This window comes from Papaver somniferum, chromosome 6 (assembly GCF_003573695.1).
Source record: "Papaver somniferum cultivar HN1 chromosome 6, ASM357369v1, whole genome shotgun sequence".
In the NCBI taxonomy this organism is placed as follows: Eukaryota; Viridiplantae; Streptophyta; class Magnoliopsida; order Ranunculales; family Papaveraceae; genus Papaver; species Papaver somniferum.
The window spans coordinates 152,346,786-152,354,220 of record NC_039363.1 but is presented as its reverse complement, the minus strand read 5'-3'; the positions used below and the strand labels follow the sequence as shown (position 1 = coordinate 152,354,220).

Here is a 7,435-nt window from a genome sequence, read left to right as displayed (position 1 = left end):
CAGGATCACAGCAAGTGCTACCATACATTGGGTCAATCAAGATGAGTTTCTCAGGAGTACAAAGCAAGCATGAAATAGAACATATATGAGTGGGTTAAATTTCAGAAAGGCAAACGTCTTCTAATTTCAGAACTCAAACATATATGCTGGTTTTAATATTCATTTTGCAACTTAGCGGCACGAGTTGTCGTTAATTCAAAAAGGGTAATTGGGGTCAAATAGAGACTCTTACTAGTTTGTTGCCGCGACATTCCATGACGTAAACAGTCCTATGATGAACAAAGTCAGCCCATGTTTGAGTGCGGTGGATGGATCATCAGGTAATCCAAACATCAAAATCCATGCTAGTGGGATGAATGATCCTGCACTTATCTGAGATAGAATGATCCTTACCAAGTTTGGGAGACGGATAGAGAGTATGTCTCCCATCTTTCCACCAAAAAGTCCCCCAATAGAACAAGCAACTTGAAACATACTCCAGAGAAAAGTTGTTTCTTTGTGGGTGAAGCCAATAAGTTCTAACCACATTGGTGTGAACGCTAAAGCCGGCCATGGAAATGATCCACTAACACCCTGTGCTATTAAAATCTGAAAGGAGGGGATTTTCATCACGGATTTTGCTTCTTCAAGAAACTCCTTCAACTCTAATGATAATGATTTTCCTGGACTTGAATCCGCATTCACACTGTTTTTTTCTACAAACATAGGATCTTTTGCATACGGTCGCACCAAATTCCAACTACGATGCTTACAATTGCAACGAGATGGAATGAAATTCTCCAACCAGCAATACCCAGGAATAAAGTGGAAGCCAGAAGAATTGATAAAAGGCCACCCAGAATTGAATTAGCCCAAGCCAACCGAAAGCTACACAGCGGTTATGGTCCTCAATTGAATCAGCAACAAGGGACTGAATGGCTGGTGTAACCATGGCTAGTCCAATACCGTTCAAACCACGTGAAACGGCCACCTGAATTTATCAAAAACAAAGTCCATAAACTTAGAATATTCACCGTTTTGGAATTTTCAAGTGCACCAAAATGAAAAAAATTATGCATGGACGATGAGATCTAGACATTGCACAAACAGCCATCGATTTCCTGCACTAGATAGTGGAGTATTGGAGTGTGACATTGCCAATAAAAATGTTTGAGACAGCGGTAAATAACCATGAAAAAAGTCAAACTGAAATCTAAACCCTACAACAACAAATGAAATTATTGAATCGACGTAAATGTGGGTTTAAACAACTTGGGAAAATACATCAAGAGAAAGTACCTGAAAGAATGTGGAAGAGAATCCAACTAAGAAAGTAGCCGCAGCCCAGAGGAAAGCACCAAGAGCAATGACATGAGTATGATTATGACGAACAGAAAGATACATCGCCAATGGATAACAAACAGACTGAACTATTGAACGGAAAAGAGTTAATGAACCTAAACCAGTTGGATCAGTATGTAAAGCTGCTCCAACTTCTTTATAAACACCAGGTAACAATGATTCATCTGCTCTTTCCATTATTCCTGCTAAATTCACTAACACTAATGTTAATGTTTCTGACTTCATTTTTAACTCTCTGTCTCTGTCTCTCTTCTGGTTTCAGAGGTTTAGAGAGAAGAAACACAGGAGATCCATGGAAGGTGTTCTTAGTTTTCTGTCGACTAATACTGACCAGATGAGTTGACTCGGAGAGTCAAACCTGATGAAATAGAAAGTGATAGTGACAGCCTAGTGTTAGTGTTTCTGACTTCATCTTAAGATCCCTTGTCTCTCTCTTTTTCTTTTTTTCTGGTTTTAAATACCTGCTAGATTTACTAACACTAGGGGATGTTTGGTCAGTTTAATGAAGAGAACGGTTCCGGAATCTGTGGAATCTCAACGAATTAAGATTTGCCACGTGTCACTTTCTCTTCTGTTTTTTTTTCATGATATTTTAAGGTGCATTCAGTTTCTGGGAACAGAGCAAATGAACCCAAAAATGCAAGAAAAATCCAAGCACTAGCAGGTGCAAATCTTGGTTTAGTAATCCCTGTACAAAAATACCAAACATTTCTCTTCTTTTCAATTAAAACTAAAATGTTATATCTTTACACCCTGTTACAACTACAAAACTGTGTCCTAGACTACACAACCTTTTGTTGTTCAAGAGGTCAAACAAATTTCTCTTCTTCGTGTATATTTTCGCAAATGTGAACGATACCTGATTCTTACTCGCGTAAGTAGGGTCTTCTCATCACTCTCATCGACTTCAAGGCCATCCTCCTCCGCTCCATAATCAATATCGATCACAGTTTCCTTTTCATAAACCTGAACTTGAGAATAGTCTCCTCCAGTTGGAAGATTTTCCGACTTTAACTGCTCCATTTCTGATTCAATCAGCGCGTTCATCTTTGCTCGGTCTCTATCTCTTGGGTAGGTACGATAGAGGAATGTGTAAATGAAGCAACAAATAGCCATTAGAATTGCTATTTCTGTGTACATGGCCTTGGCTAGTGATGCCACATTTTCTCTATCTGTTTCTACCTCAACTGACAGACTTGACCATTGAGGAATGGGTTTATAACCAAAAGCGTGTCGTGACAGGAGTCCGACTACTGGAGGTGCAAAAGATGCTAACACAGATTCAAAAGATCGATCCATAGCATAAATGCTCATTCTAGATTTCTCTGGAACTATCTCTGCAAATGTTGGACTGGATACGACATACAATTTCATATCAGCAATTGCACAAGTTTGAGAAATATTAAGACGTGACTCTGAATGGAGACAAAAATGACATCTAATCAGGAAGTAATTTTGGCCATTTCAAGTTGCTTTATTTTGATACCGATGGCATCATGGCTCATTTTTTCATAGGTTACTCGGGGTTCATCCAGAAATTTATTTGTTTATAAACCTACTAAACTTCAAAAGAATCAAATAAATATGGGAATAAAAGAAAGAGGCTTACTTGTTTGTACCCGCAGCATTCCAGGTTATAAACAAACCCATGATGAACAAAATTAGGCCGCGTTTGAATGCAGTGTTGGGATCATCGGGCAAACCTAGCAGCAGAATCCATGCAAGTGGGATAGCTGAGCCTGAACTTATCTGAGATAAAATGATCCTGCCTGCGTTTGGAAAACGGACGGAGAGTACGTCCCCCATTTTCCCTCCGAAAAGTGCCCCAATAGAACTAGCAACTGTAAATACACCCATGAGAAGTGATGTTTGTTTGTGAGTGAAGCCAATAAGTTCTAATCATATTGGTGCAAACGACAAAGCGGACAATGGAAATGATCCACTAACTCCCTGTGCTACAATAATCTGGAAGGATGGAATTTTCATCACCGATTTTTCTTCTCGAAACAATTCCTTAAAATCTAACAATACTGATTTTGCTAGACTTGAACCATCTGTACTACTTTTATCTACAAACCGAGGGTCTTTGGCAAACAATCCAACTAAAACTCCAACGATAATATTAATAATTGCAACGAGATGGAACGAAATTCTCCAACCAGCAATACCCATGAACGACGTGGAAGCTAGAAGAACTGAAAACAGACCACCGATAACTGTCCCTATATTTCATGTTACTTGAAGCCATCCAAAAGCTACACCGCGATTATGGTCATCAGTTGAGTCAGCAACAAGGGACTGAATAGTTGGTATAACTATAGCAAGTCCAATCCCATTCAAATCACGGGAAACCGCCACCTAAAAATATCAACCATGAGACAGGTAGAAAATGTGGGAACCATACAGTTCTTACTTCTTAGCATATTTAAGTGGATCGAAATGACAGTTATGCTATCTACCTACTCCATTTGGGCAAACTTTACTAACCCATTCTATCTGTGAGCAGTCTGCTATAAGTAAACAGAAATGCTCCCCGCAAATGATGAAATTAGACATGTTCCGACACTCCAAGTTCCTACTAATATATAGAGTAACACCAACCGAATCGTTTAACCTTACAGGCCTTGACCCTAGGCTCCTAGCAGTGAGTTTTTTTTTTTAAATGATCAATCCACCCAACCATTATTTGACTGTCTAACAGCACCCATTGACATTTTTTAGAGTTTTCCTCAACAAGACAACAACCCCATTTTTCAAACTTACACCAATTAGAAGAAAATTAATTTTGGATCTGCAAATTACAACTTTGAACAAACAAAATTGAAACCCAAATTCCATATGGACACAGTAAACAAATCTATAACCATGAAATTAACTAATAGATGCAATTCCTTTCACAAAATAAACTAAAAAAATTGGGCAATTCAATTAGGAAAATTCAAATTAGTCGAATCAATTACATAAATCAACAAATTGGGTTTTATGGTGGCATTCAAAATTAAGCAACAAAAATGTGAGAGAGAGTAGCACCTACGTCGAAGAAAGTAGAAGAGATTCCAACCAAGAACGTTGCAAGAGCCCAAAGAAAAGCACCAAGAGCAATAACATGAGCACGGTTATGACGAACAGCAAGATAAGTATCTAATGGATAACACAGAGACTGTACAATTGAACAAAACAGAGTTAATGAACCTAAACTAGTTGGATCATTATGTAAATCTGCTCCTACTTCTTTATAAACACCTGGTAGTAAAGATTCATCCGCCCTTTCCATTATCCCTGCTAGATTTACTAACACCAATGTTAGTGTTTCTGATTTCATATTCACCTTCATCGTCTCTGGTTTCTCGGAGATTTAGAGACGGAAGAAACAAAGGAAATGATCCCTTTTTTCATGTTCTTTGGTTTTCTTTTGGTCTGACCTTTGACTCAGACTCGGACTCAGACACTTTGGTAAAGGAAGAAAGGAATGTTGACGGGAACCTCGGGTAAGAATTTTGGTTCCAGAATTAATGGGACCAGGTTTATTAGGTTTTGACACGTGTGACGGTGTCTGTGTTTTGGCATGCATGACAATTTTTTGTGTTGATTTGGGAGTTCACCGCACATGAGACGTGTAACCAGGACCGATGGGTCCACATGAATAGGCACAGCCAAGATTGAATGAATAAGGATCTTGAAGGTTTTTCTGGAAGGTGGTTCAATATTCGTGTGAGTTTGAGGATAATAACAGGTTCTCTATGTATTTCTTCTAAGGTACTCGTCAGAATCTGACTTAGTACTCACAAAAACTTCTCTTTCCGCCATGCATTTGCTAAATGTGACTTACACCATGTTTGTTTTGTTTTTTAACGGGGTATGACTCACTAAGGTCCGACAGAAATCACCTGAATCATTTCGATAAGATGTAATATGTTTGTACAGAAACGTTCCATGACAATGATAAACAGATAAGGTGACAAGGTGTCTCCCAATCTAAGACCCCTTGTAGGAAAAAAAAACTTCACCTGGAGATCCATTCAATAACACAGAAGTGGAAACTGTAGAAATACATTCATGCATCATATACATTCCTCATGGAAGGCTAATTTTCTAAGTGTGGCAATCAAAAAACCCCATTTTCAATTCTGTCAAAAGCCTTTGACATATCTATTTTCACCGCCATTAGACCTTTTTTAGCTTTATTCTTCCTGATAGTGTCAACTAATTCATGAGTTATCACTAGGTTGTCTGTTATCCGTCAAGAAGAAAGTAAAGCAGCCTGAAAGGGACTAATGAATTTATCCATAACTAACGTAGAGCCTAGAAGCTAGCAACTTATTATTTTATAAGCTTCATTACTAAGACTAATAGGTCTAAAGTCAGCCGCATGCTTAGGAGAAGCATTATTAGGATTAGTTAGATGAAATTATGTTTAGTTTGTTTCAGCAACTGTTTAGAATGGAAAAATGATTGGACCATTTTCGCATTATTATCACCAATGACTTCCCACGTTTTTTGACACCCTGGAGGATAGCCATCTGGACCCGGCAAGGTCCATGGCTGCATTTGGAAAACAGTATTTCTGATTTCATCAGCATTAGGCATTCTAGCAAGCATGATATTCTCAGCCTCAGAAATACATGGAGCTAAATCCTTTAAATAATCATCAGGGTTGGGAGGGCTAGATGACCTACTCATTTTAAGGAAATGATTTCTAAGTTCATGAGCAATACCATCCCTATCAGTAAGCCAAATACCAAGATCAGAATGTAAAGAATCAATTTGAGTTATTTTCTTTCGAAATTTAACGTTGTCATGCAAGTATTCATGTCATCAAAGGTCAAAACATTTTAGCTCTTTGCACGCCGAACTCTTTGTTAACATCATACAAAAAGTTAAGTTTATTTTCTACTTCAGCTAGCATGTTTCATTGACAGAATCAAGTTCAGACTGAGATGGAGTGTTACCACCCAATTTATCCTCTTTCCTAGTAATGAAATTAAGGTCTCCTACAACTATCCAAGGACATTGGAACTGACCTCTAAGTCAACTTAGATAATCCCATTGGTTCCTAATATCTTCATCATTTAGGGCACCGTACATGCATACAATTCCTGTACATTCTAGTATCTATTTGAGATACTAGATGAGATCTGTCCATTCTAGTATCCATTTGAGTATGATAGATGATAAAATTGCATCAACTATATCTAGGTCTATACCATCCTTCCAAAGAAGAAAAATCCCATCAACTGAATCATTCTTTTATCTTGATTTTTAGTCTCAGAGAGAAAAACTAAATCAGGATCATTAGTAGAAGTTAAATCACTGATGATACTTAGTGTATTCCCAAACTCCTGTACGTTCCAGGCAGGGACCTTCGTATTATCAAATTTGAAATTTCTTAACCTAACTGATTTGAAATCCAATTGAACTAAATAATGAGCTTATTTTCCAAAATTGAAATTACCCAACACACAAAAAGTATATTAACCAACACACAGAAAATATACTGATAGGAAAAAGTTTTAGTAAAAACCTGTTTTGCATTATTCGATTGATTCTCGGTAGCAGCGTGGTCTTCCATCTCCTTCTCCCAATCTTTCCATCTCTACCATTTGATAGTCTTCATCATTGTGAATTGCAGTACCATCCTCTATTAGGAAATCGCATCGTGTTATCATATATAGTTTGAGGTTTGAGTAGGATTAGGTAACTGAGAAATAAAAAGAGGATTTTGGATGATGATTTGAGAATTTTCCTCTATACAATCATTTCTAGATCTTTTATGAGTATGCCCTAATATGTCTGCCCTAATTAGGGCAGAATTTTCCTCTATACAATCATTTCTAGGACACGGTTCTGGGCAACAAGACTTTTTTGTTGGTTTGATCTCGAGGAATCACCTTGCTCTTTCGATTGTCTTTGTCTCTCATCAACAAGTATATCCTCCAAGTCAACCATTCTGCCTACACGTCACAAAATTACTTTCTGAGTAACTTAGAATCTATGACAAAGGAGGGAGAAGAGTAGTAATACTTAATCAAAATCGAACTACAGAACCTTGACTAGCATTATATAGAAGACCAACTTACTAATGGAAATAGCTCCT

At 37.7% G+C, this 7,435-nt stretch overlaps 2 pseudogenes; both read right to left on the bottom strand.

Annotated features, from left to right (window-relative positions):
- Positions 1 to 231: 231 nt before the first annotated feature.
- Positions 232 to 1,661, bottom strand: LOC113286316 (annotated as a pseudogene).
- Positions 1,662 to 1,830: 169 nt separating this feature from the next.
- LOC113289829 lies at positions 1,831 to 6,842 on the bottom strand (annotated as a pseudogene).
- Between the last annotated feature and the right edge of the window lie 593 nt (positions 6,843 to 7,435).